Source organism: Pristiophorus japonicus, chromosome 15 (genome assembly GCF_044704955.1).
Source record: "Pristiophorus japonicus isolate sPriJap1 chromosome 15, sPriJap1.hap1, whole genome shotgun sequence".
In the NCBI taxonomy this organism is placed as follows: domain Eukaryota; kingdom Metazoa; phylum Chordata; class Chondrichthyes; family Pristiophoridae; genus Pristiophorus; species Pristiophorus japonicus.
The window spans coordinates 116,750,497-116,768,637 of NC_091991.1; the positions used below are offsets into that span (position 1 = coordinate 116,750,497).

Genomic DNA, 18,141 nt, shown 5'->3' on the forward strand with positions numbered 1-18,141 from the left:
CAGCCATGATCTTATTGAATGGCGGAGCAGGCTCGAGGGGCCGAATGACCTACACCTGCTCCTAATTCTTATGTTCATATCTTTCTCTCTCTCCCTCTCTCTGTTTCTCTCTCTTTCTCTGTTTCCCCCTTCTCTCTGTTTTTCTCTCTCTCTTCTGTATTCTCATTTCCTTTCACTATTCAGGGACTATTCTGCTGCTAATAATATTTGCAAATGATATGGAACAAGATGCCTGTGGTATAATGTGATTCAAAACCACAAATCTATGTGGGCAGGTAACAAATAGAAAGAAGATTAATTATCTGCAGAAAATCTTGGACTAACTATGTTAATAGTCTGAGATAAAGTAGATAATATAGGGTAATAATAGATCGAAATTGGTAACACTAGACATATATAACAAGAAAGTGCCTCTAATGGTAGAACCCCAGGAAATTAAGCAATCATTGATCATAATGTGGAAGCATGTTATCAGTGTGATGCACTTATTAATAAGGTAAATCAAATGTTTTACAAAATCAGAACCACTTATATTGACATTATACAGATTAATGATGAGATCAATTCTGGAGTATGGCCAGTTTTGGACACTCCACCTAAAATGGGATATAGATGCGTCAAAGAAGAATGGCAAGGGTGATTCCAGAACTAAATTATGAAGAAACGTGGAAGGAATTTAAATGATTTTCTGTGCAGAAGAGAAGATTGAGGGGAAACCTGATGCAGGTCCTCAAAATAGCAGAAGGTACAAATATAGTTGAAGTAAACAAGCAATTTAACCTGTACAATAATCACAGGACGAGAGGACATCAGTACCAAATTAACAAGCCTCCAACAAAAAAACTCTTTATTCCCTCCCCCCACAGGATAGTGGTCATGTCAAACAAACTCCCAAAGAAGGTCTTTTGAGGTCAACTAAAACCTTTAAAAAGGAGCTGTACCCAAAGCTATTGAGAAGGGAATCCCTCGAAATCGAGGAAGATGTGTTTCCACTCTAAAACTGAGTTCTCAGGTGACTGAACAGTCCAATGTGGGAATTACAGTCTCTCTAACAGCTGGGGCAGAGAATGGTTGAAGGAAAGGGTGGGTGGGGAGTCTGGTTTGCTGTCACTTTTTCCACTGTCTGCGCTTGGTTTCTGCTCAGCGCCCTCCTGGATGCTCTTCCTCCACTTAAGGCGGTCTTGGGTCAGGGATTCCCAGGTGCCGGTGGGGATGTTACACTATATCAAGGAGGCTTTGACGGTGTCCTTGAAATGTTTTCTCTGCCCACCTGGGGCTCGCTTGCCATGTAGGAGTTCCAAGTAGAGCACTTGCTTAGGGAGTCTCGTGTCGGGCATCCGGACAATGTGGCCCATCCAACGGAACTGGTCGAGTGTGGTCAATGCTTCAATGCTGGGGATGTTGGCCTGGGCGAGGACACTGATGTTGGTGCGTCTATCCTCCCAGTGGATTTGCAGGATCTTGTGGAGGCAGCACTGGTGGTATTTCTCCAGCGTTTTGAGGTGTCTGCTGTATATGGTCCACGTCTTTGAGCCATATAGGAGGGCGGATATCACTACAGACCTGTAGACCATGAGCTTGGTGCCAGATTTGAGGGCCTGGTCTTCAAACACTCTCTTCCTCAGGCGACCAAAGGCTGCGCTAGCACACTGGAGGCAGTGTTGGACCTCGTAATCAATGTTTGCCCTTGCTGATAGTAGGCTCCCGAGGTATGGAAAATGGTCCACGTTGTCCAAGGCCGAGCCGTGGATTTTGATGACCGGGGGGGGTGGGGCGGCAATGCTGTGAGGCGGGGTCAGGTTGGTCGAGGACCTTTGTCTTACGGATGTTTAGTGTAAGGCCCATGCTTTCTTACACCTCGGTGAAGCTTTTGACGATGGCTTGGAGTTCAGCCTCTGAATGTGCGCAGACACAAGTGTCGTCCGCGTACTGTAGTTCGATGACAGAGGATGGGATGACCTTGGATCTAGCCTGGTGGTGACGAAGATTGAACAAGTTCCTATTGGTTCTAATGTTTAGTTCCGCTTCAGCGGGGAGCTGGTTGATAGTGAGATGGAGCATTGCAGAGAGGAAGATCGAGAAGAGCGTTGGTGTGATGACGCAGCCCTGCTTGACCCCGGTCCAGATGTGGATTGGGTCTGTGGTGGATTCATTGTTCAAGATCACGGCTTGCATGAAGGTAATTAAGATGTTAACAGCACTGCTTGATGTTTTTAAGCAGAGATTGATGAAATATCCACAGTTTGTGGGATTGGAGAGGAGGGGAATCCATGATAGAATAATAATATATGTCACCAACTGGAAGTGGCTTAAGGGACAAGATAGCTTCTTCTCACTCCAGGTTTTCCTTGTGACTTCTCACTGTGTAACAGAGGGCCCCCCAAAGCAGCTGGCAGTGGAGCTTGTGCTGACGCCCACTGTAGACCAAGAAGTTTATGGAAGGCTAGGAGCACCAGAAAGATATTTGGAATCAAAAGGCGAGTCCATGTTAGTGGATATTGTCCCTCCCTGAGAACAACCATTGGCTCTCCAGCAGCAGCCAGATGGCACCAATTCCAGCTGTTAGGAGCACAGCTCCCGACCTCGGGCATGCCGTTACATCTTGTTTCCCAATCCCAACGCAAGGCTTTGCCAGGGACAGGCATGCAAATGACTCAGGCTAGGAAATTCCAATAAACCCCTCCTCTCATAGGCACAATGCCTCTGGTACACTGAAATTGTCAGGGTCCCAGTGGGGCTCGGGGGAGCAAATTGGCCCCATGCTGTTCTTCGTGGCTTTCTGTGAAGGCAAAATGGACAGATGTATTTTTCAATAAGCATAAAAGTCTGTTGAAAGTGTCTTCACTGAGTGTGACTCCAACAAGGTGTCAGTCTAAGAACAGACCGTGATATGGGGGCCGAAATTGATGGCCTTGCCGCCGACTGCCGCCCACTGCCGCTGACATTCCTCTGGTTGAACCGCCCAGTGCCACTTTCGTTGTGGCCTGGAGCGGGCGGGAGGGGAAAGCCGCCGGGAAGCGCCAGCCGACGTCAGCGGATGGCTGATGCACGTAAGTAGACTCCCGCCCGCCAAGATGCCATATTCACGCGGGCTGGAGTCGGCTAGAGTCGGCGGCAGGGCGGCGGTGCACCGTTGAGTGCAGGCAGCTGTGTTCTCAACTATAAAGTCCTGACTCTACAGTATGAAACCACACGAGGAACATTCTGGGGACAAGGTCACTCTGTGACCTTAACTCTTTATTCACAGGACTCCAAAGACGATGACCCTGCGTGGGACCTCCCTTTTTATACCTGTGTGATCAGGTAAGGAGTGTCTCCCACAAGTTGTCACCCCTTGTGGTCAAGGTGCGCATCTAGGTTGAGTGTATACAGTAATACAGTGGTGTTACATTGTGGTTACATACATGACATCACCTCCCCCCAAAGTCTTATTGGGATCATAGGTTTAGTCTTTCAGGTGGTCTATGCTCCCTCGTGGAGTGCCGCAGTTGGGGCTCTGGTTGTTGGACACTGACGTGAGTGTCTGTCACCTGTGGTGATTCTGGCCTGTCCGGGCTGACCTCAGGGACTATGCATTCTTCTGATTGCTCTTGTTGCTCGTTCACTGGTGGTGTTGTGAGCTCCATCTCATGGTCTTCTTCAGGTTCCTCCGTGTCGATGCTGGACCTTTTTTTTACTTGGTCCAGATGCTTACGGCATATCTCACCATTGTTGAGTTTTACCATGATGACCCTATTCCCCTCTTTGTCAATTACAGTGCCCTCAAGCCATTTGGGCCCCATTGCGTGATTGAGGACGAATACAAGATCATTTATTTCTATACATCTCCCCTTCGAATTACGGTCATGGTACTCGTTTTGTGACTTGCGCTTGCCCTCAACTATGTCGGTCAGGACTGGGTGAATGAGGGACAACCGAGTTTTGAGTGTCCGTTTCATTCGTAGCTCTGCGGGCGGGACTCCCGTGAGCGAGTGCGGTAGGGATCTATAGGCCAGCAGGAGACGCGATAGGCGGCATTGTAGGGAGGGTCCTTGAATCCTGAGCATACCTTGCTTAATGATTTGGACCGTACGTTCTGCCTGGTCATTGGAGGCCGGCTTGAACGGCGCAGTTCTGACATGGTTGATGCCATTGCCCGACATAAACTCTCGGAATTCGTAGCTTGTGAAACATGGGCCATTATCACTAACCAGGGTGTCCGGCAAGCCATGAGTTGCAAAGATCGCACGTAGGCTTTCCACGGTGGTGGATGACGTGCATGAATTCAGAATGATGCACTTCATCCATTTCGAGTACGCATCTACCACAATAAGGAACATCTTACCCATGAACGGGCCCGCGTAGTCAACATGAATGCGTGACCATGGCCTGGTGGGCCAGGGCCACGGGCTGAGTGGGGCCTCCCTTGGGGCATTACCCAGCAGGGCACACATCGTGCACCTGCGAACACCGTGTTCCAGGTCTGAATCAATTCCAGGCCACCAAACGTGTGACTGGGCAATGGCCTTCATCATCACAATGCCTGGGTGCTCGCTGTGGAGTTCCCTGATGAATGCCTCCCTGCCCTTCTGGGGCATAACTACCTGGCTGCCCCATAGTGGGCAGTCGGCTTGGATGGAGAGCTCATCCATCCGTCTGTGGAAAGGTCTGACCACCTCAGGGCATGCTCTGTGTGCGGGCGCCCAATCCCCAGTCGGGACACATTTCTTAATCAGGGATAGGAGGGGATCTCGGTTTGTCCAGATTTTCATCTGGCAGGCTGTGATGGGGGAGCCTACGCTGTCAAAGGCATCGACAGCCATGACCATCTCAGTGCTTTGCTCCGCTGCCCCCTCAGCAGTGGCCAGTGGAGGCCTGCTGAGCACGTCAGCGCAATTTTCAGTGCCGGGCCGGTGGCGGATGGAGTAGTCATATGCAGCCAGTGTGAGAGCCCATTGCTGTATGCAAGCTGATGCATTGGCATTGACAGCCTTGCTGTCTGACAACAGGGATGTTAATGGCTTGTGGTCCGTCTCTAATTCAAACTTCCTACCAAATAGGTATTGATGCATTTTTTTTTGCACCATAGACACATGCAAGCGCTTCCTTCTCGACCATCCCATATCCCCGTTCTGCTTGAGAGAGCGACCTGGAGGCATAAGCCACAGGTTGTAGTTGACCCTCAGCATTGCCCTGCTGCAACACGCACCCAACCCCATAGGACGATGCATCACATGTCAGAACCAATTTTTTACAGGGGTCGTACAGGGTCAACAACTTGTTTGAACAAAGTAGGTTACGCGCCCGATCAAAAGCCCGTTCCTGACAGTCCCCCCAAAACCAATCGCAAACCTTATGCAGGAACGCCTGTAGCGGCTCCAACAACGTGCTCAAGTTCGGCAGAAAGTTCCCGAAATAGTTCAACAGTCCCAGGAATGAACGCAACTCCGATGTGTTGCAGGGCCTGGGTGCTCGTCGAATCGCCTCTGTTTTGGATTTGGTGGGCCGAATCCCATCTGCAGCAACCCTCCTGCCCAGAAACTCAACCTCAGGAGCTAAAAACACACATTTCAACTTCTTGAGTCGCAGACCTACCCGGTCCAGTCGGCGTAGCACCTCCTCCAGGAATACGATTGTTCCAGGAATGGATTTAAGCAGGCTTTCCATGTTTCGTTGAAAAATCACAGCCGCTGATCGAATGCCAAACAGGCACCTGTTATAGACGAACAGTCCCTTGTGTGTGGTGATGGTGGTCAGTAGTTTAGATTCGGCAGCCAGTTCCTGGGTCATATAGGCTGAAGTGAGGTCCAACTTGGTGAACAGCTTGCCGCCTGCCAGCATGGCAAAGAGGTCCTTGGCATTGGAACCGGTTCTGGGGGAGGTGGGACCAGTACAATCGGACGGTCTGTACCTGGGCAGAATCGGAACCAATGTCCTCGGGGGAGTGTTTGCTAGTGCTGTTGGGGAGGAGTTAAACTAATATGGCAGGGGGATGGGAACCAATGCAGGGAGATAGAGGGAAACAAAAAGGAGGCAAAAACAAAAGACAGAAAGGAGATGAGGAAAAGTGGAGGGCAGAGAAACCCAAGGCAAAGAACAAAAAGGGCCATTGTACAGCAAAATTCTAAAAGGACAGAGGGTGTTAAAAAAACAAGCCTAAAGGCTTTGTGTCTTAATGCAAGGAGTATCCGCAATAAGGTGGATGAATTAACTGTGCAAATAGATGTTAACAAATATGATGTGATTGGGATTACGGAGACGTGGCTCCAGGATGATCAGGGCTGGGAACTCAACATCCAGGGGTATTCAACATTCAGGAAGGATAGAATAAAAGGAAAAGGAGGTGGGGTAGCATTGCTGGTTAAGGAGGAGATTAAGGCAATAGTTAGGAAGGACATTAGCTTGGATGATGTGGAATCTATATGGGTAGAGCTGCAGAACACCAAAGGGCAAAAAACGTTAGTGGGAGTTGTGTACAGACCTCCAAACAGTAGTAGTGATGTTGGGGAGGGCATCAAACAGGAAATTAGGGGTGCGTGCAATAAAGGTGCAGCAGTTATAATGGGTGACTTTAATATGCACATAGATTGGGCTAACCAAACTGGAAGCAATACGGTGGAGGAGGATTTTCTGGAGTGCATAAGGGATGGTTTTTTAGACCAATATGTCGAGGAACCAACTAGGGGGGAGGCCATCATAGACTGGGTGTTATGTAATGAGAGAGGATTAATTAGCAATCTCGTTGTGCGAGGCCCCTTGGGGAAGAGTGACCATAATATGGTGGAATTCTGCATTGGGATGGAGAATGAAACAGTTAATTCAGAGACCATGGTCCAGAACTTAAAGAAGGCTAACTTTGAAGGTATGAGGCGTGAATTGGCTGGGATGGATTGGCGAATGATACTTAAGGGGTTGACTGTGGATGGGCAATGGCAGACATTTAGAGACCGCATGGATGAACTACAACAATTGTACATTCCTGTCTGGCATAAAAATAAAAAAGGGAAGGTGGCTCAACCGTGGCTATCAAGGGAAATCAGGGATAGTATTAAAGCCAAGGAAGTGGCATACAAATTGGCCAGAAATAGCAGCGAACCTGGGGACTGGGAGAAATTTAGAACTCAGCAGAGGAGGACAAAGGGTTTGATTAGGGCAGGGAAAATGGAGTATGAGAAGAAGCTTGCAGGGAACATTAAGACGGATTGCAAAAGTTTCTATAGATATGTAAAGAGAAAAAGGTTAGTAAAGACAAACGTAGGTCCTCTGCAGTCAGAATCAGGGGAAGTCATAACGGGGAACAAAGAAATGGCGGACCAATTGAACAAGTACTTTGGTTCGGTATTCATGAAGGAGGACACGAACAACCTTCCGGTTATAAAAGGGGTCGGGGGGTCTAGTAAGGAGGAGGAACTGAGGGAAATCCTTATTAGCCGGGAAATTGTGTTGGGGAAATTGATGGGATTGAAGGCCGATAAATCCCCAGGGCCTGATGGACTGCATCCCAGAGTACTTAAGGAGGTGGCCTTGGAAATAGTGGATGCGTTGACAGTCATTTTCCAACATTCCATTGACTCTGGATCAGTTCCTATGGAGTAGAGGGTAGCCAATGTAACCCCACTTTTTAAAAAAGGAGGGAGAGAGAAAACAGGGAATTATAGACCGGTCAGCCTGACATCGGTAGTGGGTAAAATGATGGAATCAATTATTAAGGATGTCATAGCAGTGCATTTGGAAAGAGGTGACATGATAGGTCCAAGTCAGCATGGATTTGTGAAAGGGAAATCATGCTTGACAAATCTTCTGGAATTTTTTGAGGATGTTTCCAGTAGAGTGGATAAGGGAGAACCAGTTGATGTGGTATATTTGGACTTTCAGAAGGCGTTCGACAAGGTCCCACACAAGAGATTGATGTGCAAAGTTAGAGCACATGGGATTGGGGGTAGTGTACTGACATGGATTGAGAACTGGTTGTCAGACAGGAAGCAAAGAGTAGGAGTAAATGGGTACTTTTCAGAATGGCAGGCAGTGACTAGTGGGGTACCGCAAGGTTCTGTGCTGGGGCCCCAGCTGTTTACACTGTACATTAATGATTTAGATGAGGGGATTAAATGTAGTATCTCCAAATTTGCGGATGACACTAAGTTGGGTGGCAGTGTGAGCTGCGAGGAGGATGCTGTGAGGCTGCAGAGCGACTTGGATAGGTTAGGTGAGTGGGCAAATGCATGGCAGATGAAGTATAATGTGGATAAATGTGAGGTTATCCACTTTGGTGGTAAAAACAGAGAGACAGACTATTATCTGAATGGTGACAGATTAGGAAAAGGGGAGGTGCAAAGAGACCTGGGTGTCATGGTACATCAGTCATTGAAGGTTGGCATGCAGGTGCAGCAGGCGGTTAAGAAAGCAAATGGCATGTTGGCCTTCATAGCAAGGGGATTTGAGTACAGGGGCAGGGAGGTGTTGCTACAGTTGTACAGGGCATTGGTGAGGCCACACCTGGAGTATTGTGTACAGTTTTGGTCTCCTAACCTGAGGAAGGACATTCTTGCTATTGAGGGAGTGCAGCGAAGGTTCACCAGACTGATTCCCGGGATGGCGGGACTGACCTATCAAGAAAGACTGGATCAACTGGGCTTGTATTCACTGGAGTTCAGAAGAATGAGAGGGGACCTCATAGAAACATATAAAATTCTGACGGGGTTAGACAGGTTAGATGCAGGAAGAATGTTCCCAATGTTGGGGAAGTCCAGAACCAGAGGTCACAGTCTAAGGATAAGGGGTAAGCCATTTAGGACCGAGATGCGGAGGAACTTCTTCACCCAGAGAGTGGTGAACCTGTGGAATTCTCTACCACAGAAAGTTGTTGAGGCCAATTCACTAAATATATTCAAAAAGGAGTTAGATGAGGTCCTTACTACTAGGGGGATCAAGGGGTATGGTGAGAAAGCAGGAATGGGGTACTGAAGTTGAATGTTCAGCCATGAACTCATTGAATGGCGGTGCAGGCTAGAAGGGCCGAATGGCCTACTCCTGCACCTATTTTCTATGTTTCTATGTTTCTATGTTTCTATGTCCTCCGCTCTCGGGAGCGGGTATTGATCTTGTAGGTGTGGTGTCCCTGCACCCGTACTACAAACTCACACGAGGCATGTACTGCAGACACAGTCACTACGTGACCTTAACCTTTATTCCCAGGAACAAGGAGTGCTGATCCTGGGTGGGACCTCCCCTTTTATACCTGGAAACCCAGGTGAGGAGTGTCTCCCACAAGTTCACCCCCTGTGGTCAGGGTGTGCATTTCTCATGTATAAGTAGTGTACAAGAGTTGCATGAAGGTTACAGTTACATGAAGATTACCGTTGCATGATGGTTACATACATGACATCACCTCCCCCCTTACATCTTTTTGTGTCAAAGATTAAGTTTTTCAGGTGGTCGACGCTCTCTCGTGGAGCGCCGCAGTTGTGGCTCTGGTGGCTGAGCCTCGGCATGCGTCTCTGTCACCTGAGGTGATTCCGGCCTATCCTGGCTGGCCGCAGGGACTGTGCTTGCTGTGGACTGTCCTTGTTGCTCGTCCACTGGCAGTGGTGTGGGTGACATCTCATGCTCTTCTTCAGGTTCCTCCGTGTCCATGCTGAACCTTTTCTTTACTTGGTCCAAGTGTTTGCGGCATATCTGCCCATTGTTTAGTCTGACCACTATGACCCTATTCCCTTCTTTGCCAATTACTGTGCCCTCAAGCCACTTGGGTCCCAAAGCATGGTTAAGAACAAATACCGGGTCATCCATTTCTATACACCTCCCCCTTGAGTTTCGATCATGGAACTCGGTTTGGGACTGGTGCTTGCCCTCAACAATGTCTGCCAGGGCTGGGTGAATGAGGGACAGCTGCATTTTAAGCATGCGTTTCATGAGGAGTTCCGCTGGCGGGACTCCCGTGAGCGAGTGCGGGCAGGATCTGTAGGCCAGCAGGAGGCGCGATAGGCGGTACTGAAGGGAGGGTCCTTGGATGCGTAGCATGCCCTGTTTTATGACTTGGACTGCACGTTCCGCCTGGCCATTGGAAGCCGGCTTGAACGGCGTTGTCCAGACGTGTTTGATACCATTGCCCGACGTAAACTCCTGGAATTTATGGCTGGTGAAACACAGGCCATTGTCGCTGACCAGTATGTACGGCAAGTCTTGGGTCGCGAAAACCGTACGCAGACTCTCCACGGTGATGGATGTTGTGCACGAGTTTAATATGATGCACTCGATCCATTTCGAGTATGCATCGACAACGATCAGGAACATTTTTCCCATGAACAGGCCCGCATAGTCGACGTGAATACGTGACCATTGCCTGGTGGGCCAGGGCCATGGGCTGAGTGGGGCTTCCCTGGGAGCATTGCCCAGCTGGGCACACGTCGTGCACCTGCGAACCCAGTGTTCCAGGTCTGAGTCAATCCCCGGCCACCATCATTAACACTATGCCAGGGTGCTCGCTGTGGAGTTCCCTGATGAACGCTTCCCTACCTTTCTGGGGCATGACTACCCGGCTGCCCCATAGCAGGCAGTCAGCTTGGATGGAGAGCTCATCCATCCGTCTGTGAAATGGTCTGACCTCCTTGGGACACGCCCCGTGTGCGGGCGCCCAATCTCTAGTCAGGACACATTTCTTTATCATGGATAGGAGGGGGTCACTGTTGGTCCAGATTTTGATCTGGCGGGCTGTGATGGGGGAGCCTTCAGTATCAAAAGCCTCAAAGGCCATGACCATCTCGGCGCTCTGCTCCGACACCCCCTCGGTGGTGGCCAGTGGGAGCCTGCTGAGCGCGTCAGCGCAATTTTCGGTGCCTGGCCGGTGCCGTATGGTGTAGTCATACGCAGCCAGCATGAGAGCCCATCGCTGTATGCGAGCTGACGCATTGGCATTGACAGCCTTGCTGTCGTACAACAGGGATGTTTACGGCTTGTGGTCCGCCTCTAGCTCGAACCGTCTACTGAAAAGGTAGTGGTGCATTTTTTTCACACCGTAAACACAAGCGAGTGCTTCCTTTTCGACCATGCCGTATCCACGCTCTGCCTGGGAGAGCGACCTGGAGGCATAAGCCACCGGTTGGAGTCGGCCGTCGTCATTCCCCTGCTGCAACACACCCAACCCCATAGGATGATGCATCGCACGTTAAAACCAGTTTTTTACAGGGGTCATACAAAGTCAACAGTTTGTTAGAACACAGCAGGTTCCTCGCCTTATTGAAAGCCCGTTCTTGACAGTTCCCCCCAAAGCCATTCACAACCTTTATGCAGGAGCATGTGTAACGGCTCCAACAATGTGCTTAAATTCGGCAGAAAGTTCCCAAAATAGTTCAAAAGTCCCAGGAATGATCGCAACTCCGACGTGTTGCCGGGCCTGGGCGCCCGGCGGATCGCCTCAGTTTTTGATTCAGTGGGCCGGATCCCGTCTGCGGCAACCCTCCTGCCCAAAATCTCGACCTCTGGGGCCAAAAACACACACTTGGCCTTTTTCAGCCGCAAGCCTACCCGGTCCAGTCGGTGTAGCACCTCCTCCAGGCTGTGGAGGTGTTCCTCGGTGTCTCGACCCGTTATAAGGATATCGTCTTGGAATACGATTGTTCCAGGAATGGATTTGAACAAGCTTTCCATGTTCCTCTGAAAGATAGCTGCCGCTGAACGAATGCCAAACGGACACCTGTTGTAGATAAATAATCCCTTGTGCGTCGTGATGGTGGTCAGAAGCTTGGATTCTTCAGCCAGTTCCCGAGTCATGTAGGCCGAAGTGAGGTCCAGCTTCGTGAACAGCTTGCCATCTGCCAGCGTGGCAAAAAGGTCCTCCGCTCTCGGGAGTGGGTATTGGTCTTGCAGCGACACTCAGTTGATGGTGGCTTTGTAGTCGCCACAAATCCTGACCGAGCCATCTGCTTTAAGGACAGGAACGATGGGACTTGCCCAGTCGCTGAATTCAATGGCCGCAATTATGCCCTCTCTGAGCAGCCAATTCACTTTCAATTTTCTCACGCATCACATACGGCACCGCTCTGGCTTTGTGGTGCACTGGTGTGGTGTCCGGAGTGATGCATATCACTACTTTAGTGCCCTTGAACGTTCCGACACCGGGTTGAAACAGTGACCCGAATTTTTGTGGGACCTGTGAGCATGAACTTCGTTCCACAGATGAAATGGTGTGCACATCCCCCACCCCCATTTCCAATTCATCTCGGCTAGCCAACTCCTTCCCAAGAGCGTGGGGCCATTTCCCGGGAAGATCCAGAGTGGCAGCCGGTTCTGTGATCCATTATGTGTTACCACCAAGTTTGCACTGCCTAGCACTGGGATGATCTCTTTGGTGTACATCACGTCCATAGCTGCATGTCAATGTATTCCAGTTTGGGCCTGCTAGCTCTGTGTGGCCATAGTCTCTCAAATTGTTGGGTGCTCATAAGTGACTGGCTAACTCCCGTATCCAGCTCCATGCGCACCGGGATGCCATTCAATAAAACTTTCACCATCATGGGTGGCGTTTTAGTGTATGAGCTGTGGACGTCAGCCATGTGAACCCGCTGAACTTCAGCATCCATAGCTTTTCCCCAGGCATCATCCTGCATTGCAGAGCCCTCGTCTGCTTCCTCTGTCTCGCAGATTAGCCTCGCCACAGCCTTTTTGCACATCCTAGCCAAGTGTCCACTGACGTTACAAATCCTACAGGTATATTGCTGGAACCTGCAGCTTTTCGCAGTATGTCTACCCCCACATCTCCAGCATGAGCTGAGATTATTGTTAACAAAGGGACTGTTACCAGGCATTCCTCTCTGATTGCCCATTTGGCTGTTTCTAAGCACTCTGATGGTAGGTGTTAATAGTCCCATTGCGGGACGCATTGTTCCTCGTGATGGCGTGAATTGCCGATCCCCTTTCCATTGTTCCTGTTGCGGGCCCACCCTAGAGTCTGTTGCTGCCTGGGCGGTTTTGAAATGCCCTTGCCTGCCTGCGGGGTCCCTAGTCGCGTTCACAATGTTAACTCCCTGGTCCATCGCCACGTTGGGACCAGGGCTGCGCGCGTAAATTAGCTTGGTCTCCTCTTCCCCTGCCATGAAGGTCTGAGCTATCAACGCCGCCCCTTCTAAAGTCAAGTTCTTGGCCTCTATGAGCTTCCTGAAAATCCCGGCATGATTAATGCCCTCAATGAAAAAGTCCCTTAACATCTCCCCCCTGCAGGCGTCTGTGAATTTACAGAGACTGGCCAAGCGCCGCAGGTCCGCAACGGAGTCTGAGATGTATTGTCTTTCCCAACGCCGGTGTGTGTAGAACTGGTGCCGGGCCATGTGTACGCTACTTGCCGGCTTGAGATGCTCACTGATCAGCTGGCTGAGCTCTTCAAAGGACTTGTCCGCTGGCTTTTGGGGTGCGAGCAGGACTTTCATCAGCGCATATGTCTGTGGTCCGCAGCTGGTCAGTAGATGTGCCCTCCGCTTGTCAGCCGCAGTCGCTCCCAGCCAGTCCTTCATGACAAAGCTCTGCTGGAGTCTTTCCATGAAGTTGTCCCAGTCCTCACCCACACAGTAATGTTCCTCTGTGCTACCGGTGGCCATCCTCGTGGTTCGGTGATTCCCGTTTCTCGTCGCCAAATGTGGTTTCCCTGCGCAGTACTACAAACTCACACGAGGCATGTACTGCAGACACAGTCACTACGTGACCTTAACCTTTATTCCCAGGACCAAGGAGTGCTGACCCTGGGTGGGACCTCCCCTTTTATACCTGGGAACCCAGGTGAGGAGTGTCTCCCACAAGTTCACCCCCTGTGGTCAGGGTATGAATTTCTAGGGTATAAGTACAGTGTACAGGAGTTGCATGAAGGTTACAGTTACATGAAGATTACCAATGCATGATGGTTACATACATGACAGTAGGGACACCCGATTGATGGTGGTCTTGTAGTCGCCACAGATCCTGACAGAGCCATCCGCTTTTAGGATGGGAACGATGGCGCTCGCCCAGTCGCTGAATTCAGCAGGCGAGATGATGCCCTCTCTCAACAGCCGGTCCAATTCGCTCTCTGTCTTTTCCCGCATCACATACGGCACCGCTCTGGCTTTGTGGTGCACTGGCCTGGCGTCCGGGGTGATGTGTATTCTTACGTTAGTGCCTTTGAAAGTCCCGACGCCAGGTTGGAATAGTGAATCGAATTGTTGTAGAACTTGTGAGCACGAACTTCGCTCCACAGATGACATTGTGTGACCATCCCCCCCATTTCCAGTTCATCTCGGCTAACCAGCTCCTCCCCAACAGTGCGGGACCATTGCCCGGGACAATCCAGAGCGGCAGCCGATTCACTAACCCATTGTGTGTGACAGCTAACATTGCATTGCCTAGCAGCGGAATGATTTCTTTAGTGTAAGTCCGTAATCGTGTCTCAATATGTGCTAATTTGGGTCTACTGGCTTTGAGTAGCCATAGCTTCTCAAATTGCTGAACGCGCATAGTGACTGGCTGGCAGGAAATAGAAATTAGGTGCAGGAGCAGGCCATTCGGCCCTTCAAGCCTGCACCGCCATTCAATAAGATCATGGCTGATCATTCAACCTCAGTACAACTTTCCTGCATTCTCTCCATACCTCTTGATTCCTTTGGCCGTATCTAACTCCCTTTTGAATATATCTAATGAACTGGCCTCAACAACTTCCTGCGGTAGAGAATTCCACAGGTTAACCTGAGTGAAGAAGTTTCTCTTCATCTCGGTCCTAAATGGTTTACCCCTTATTCTTAGACTGTAACTCCTGGTTCTGGAACTCCCCAGCAACGGAAACATTCTTCCTGCCTCTAACCTGTCCAATCCCGTCAGAATTTTATATGTTTCTATGAGATTCCCCTCTCATTCTTCTAAACTCCAGTAGAGACAAGCCCAGTTGATCCAGTCTCTCCTCATGTGTCAGTCCTGTCATCAGGGAACCAATCTGGTGAACCTTCACTGTACTCCCTCAATAGCAAGAACGTCCTTCCTCAGATTAGAAGATCAAAACTGAACACAATATTCCACGTGTGGCCTCACCAAGGCTCTGTACAACTGCAGTAAGACCTCCCTGCTCCTATACTCAAATCCTCTAGCTATGAAGGCCAACATGCCATTTGCCTTCTTCACTCTCTGCTGTACCTGCATGCCAAACTTCAATGACTGATGTACCATGACACCCAGGTCTCATTGCACCTCCCATTTTCCTAATCTGTCACCATTCAGATAATATTCTGTCTTCCTGTTTTTGCCACCAAAGTGGATAACCTCACATTTATCCACATTATACTGCATCTGCCATGCATTTGCCCACTCACCTAATCTGTCCAAGTCATCCTGCAGCCTCTTAGCATCCTCCTCACAGCTCACACTGCCACCCAGCTTAGTGTCATCTGCAAACTTGGCAATATTACATTCAATTCCTTCATCAAAATCATTGATGTATATTGTAAATAGCTGGGGTCCCAGCACTGAACCCTACGGTACCCCACTGGTCACTGCCTGCCATTCTGAAAAGGACCCGTTTATTCCCAATCTCTGCTTGCTGTCTGCTAACCAGTTCTCTATCCACGTCAGTACATTACCCCCAGTACCATGTGCTTTAATTTTGCACACTAATCTCTTGTGTGGGACCTTGTCAAAAGCCTTTTTGAAAGTCCAAATACACCACATCCACAGGTTCTCCTTTGTCCACTCCACTAGTTACATCCTCAAAAAATCTAGGAGATTTGTCAAGCATGATTTCCTTTTCATAAATCCATGCTGACTAGGACCGATCCTGTCACTGATTTCCAAATGCGCTGCTATTTCATCTTTAATAATTGATTCCAAGGTTCTGTAAAGAAGGAGAGGCAGAGGAGTTTACGGAGGAAATTCCAGAGAGTGGGATCCTGATGGCTGATGGCTTTGCAACTGATTGTGCAGCAAAGAGTCGGAGTTGTACAAAAGGCTGAAGCTGGCGGAATGGAGTGGTCAGGAGAGAGAAATACAACTGGAGGATATTGCAGAGATAGGATGGTGTGAGAGCTTGGAAGGATTTACAGACAAAGACCAGGAGGCAGAGTTTCTGAGAGAGTTCTACTGCTTGTCTACTGAAATTTGGTGGACGGGTCTGGAAAGACAATGGCCCAGAAATTCGCTACCTTACCATTGCAATCCTAGTGAAGAATGGCGGCTGTCATTTTAACGCCTTTCTCTGGCGCAGGACTCGACGGCCTCCATTTTGGTGAGGGCCTTAGTGCTGCTGATAGCAGTGCTGGCCCTGGAGATGCAAATATGGAGAGTGTGACGTGCAGGCTGACTTAACGTCACGCTCTGCGGACTTCGATCCTAAGCACGCTCTGAAAAGTGAGTATGCAGCAGAGTGACAGAGACACTTCCAGCACTTCTTAAAGGGACGCAAACATCTTTTAAGTAAGTTTGCATTTAAGCTTTTGGACTGGATTTGTTTATTTTATTGAAGTGGTTTAGTGCAATACATGGTAAAAGTTTTAAAAAGTGTGCAGGGTGTGCTGCTGGACGCTTTCAAGGTCTTGGATGGTAAAAGAAGGCCTCTGAGAAGACAGAAAATGCTGGAAATTACTCTATAGGCAGCCTCCGTGGAGAGAGGAACAGAGTTTAAGTCTCAGGTCGAGATGCTGCCTAACCTGCTTTTATTTCAGATTGACAGCATCTGCTCGCTGAGAGAAGAGGAGGAGGCAGAAGGGGAAGAAGCAGAAGAGAAGGAAATGGAAGGAAGAAGACAACTCAGACAGCGCCTTGCTGACCGGGGTATCTGGGATGGAATCATCCACCTGCAGTGCCAGTGACCAAAACTCCAATTCCCCTTTACACATTTGTATCACACCTTACCTTCCCTCTGTTACTGACCATCACAGCATCCTCTTGGTCGCAATACTGAAATAAAAGCAATCACAAAGAAAGCTTTCTAATCCAATTTTATACATTGAGCCATCCAATATGACATCAAGAAATCAACTAATCATCTTTTTGCATTCCCTCAGTGACTGTCTTAAGAGCATAAGAATTAGGAGCAGGAGTAGGCCATTCGGTCCCTTGAGCCTGCTCCGCCATTCACTAAGATCATGGCTGATCTTCTACCCCAACTCCATATTCCTGTACTGTCCCCATATCCGTTGATTCCCTTCATATCCAAAAATCTACCGATCTCTGTCTTGAATATACTGAAAGACTGAGCCTCCACAGCTCTCTGCGGTAGAGAATTCCAAAGTTTCTTCTCCTCTCAGTCCTAAATGGCCGACCCCTTATTCTGAGACTGTGACCCCTGGTTCTAGACTCCTCGGCCAGGGAAAACATCCTCCCTGCATCTACCCTATCAAGCCCTGTGAGAATTTTGTATGTTTCAATGAGATCACCTCTCATTCGTCTACTTAATCTCTCCTCATAGAACAATCCGCCCATCCCAGAAATCAGTCTGGTGAACCTTTGTTGCACTCCCTCTATGGCAATATATCCTTCCTTCCTTTGGTAAGGAGACCAAGGGGCTGAAATTGCCCTCTGCTCGATGGTGCATTGATTAGTGCAATTTTGCCCTCTTTTTCAATTTCAGAGTGTTGGGGCGGTGTTTCGGGCAGCGGCGTGGTGGAAGTGGGTCGGGAGTGGGATGGAAGGCGGGCAGTGTCATGTTCGCCGCGCTGAGCATGTCAACACGAGGCTTATGATGTCAGCGCGACACGAACGTGCTGCGCAGCGCTGATGCATCACAACGTCCCTCCCCTTCAGTTAAAGGGGAGGGCCGTTGCAAGCTCCGTGGCCTCTTTAGTGGTGCCCACTGGGCCACCAGGGAGGGTTTCGACCGGGTCAGCAGGCCGGCACCGGCTGAACCTGTCGCTGCCATTGTCGGGCCAATTTCAGAGTTGGCCGATAATTAAAATAAAATGGCGGCCGCGGCGGTGTGCCCTCCCCTTTAAGGGCGGATGCGCCACCCAGCCATTGGCAGCTTCACACCGAGAAAAGCTGTCGGGGGCACCGACCGATCTCCGCTCCCGCAGGGCAATTTCTCTCGTTGGGCGCAAAGAGGTCACACCGGACGGTGAGGGGATGGCACATGGCTGACGGGGCGGGAACATGGGCGGGGCAGTCACCTTCTCTGCTGGAAAAATTGATGAGGCAATGTCCCGATTGTCGGCCACTCCA

General features: G+C 49.6%; 1 protein-coding gene across 1 annotated transcript in view; it reads left to right on the forward strand.

Moving 5' to 3' along the window:
* The window catches only part of LOC139225844 (ankyrin repeat and fibronectin type-III domain-containing protein 1-like), a 1,527,386-nt gene that overhangs the window by 328,350 nt on the left and 1,180,895 nt on the right, over positions 1 to 18,141 (forward strand). The window lies entirely within an intron of this gene.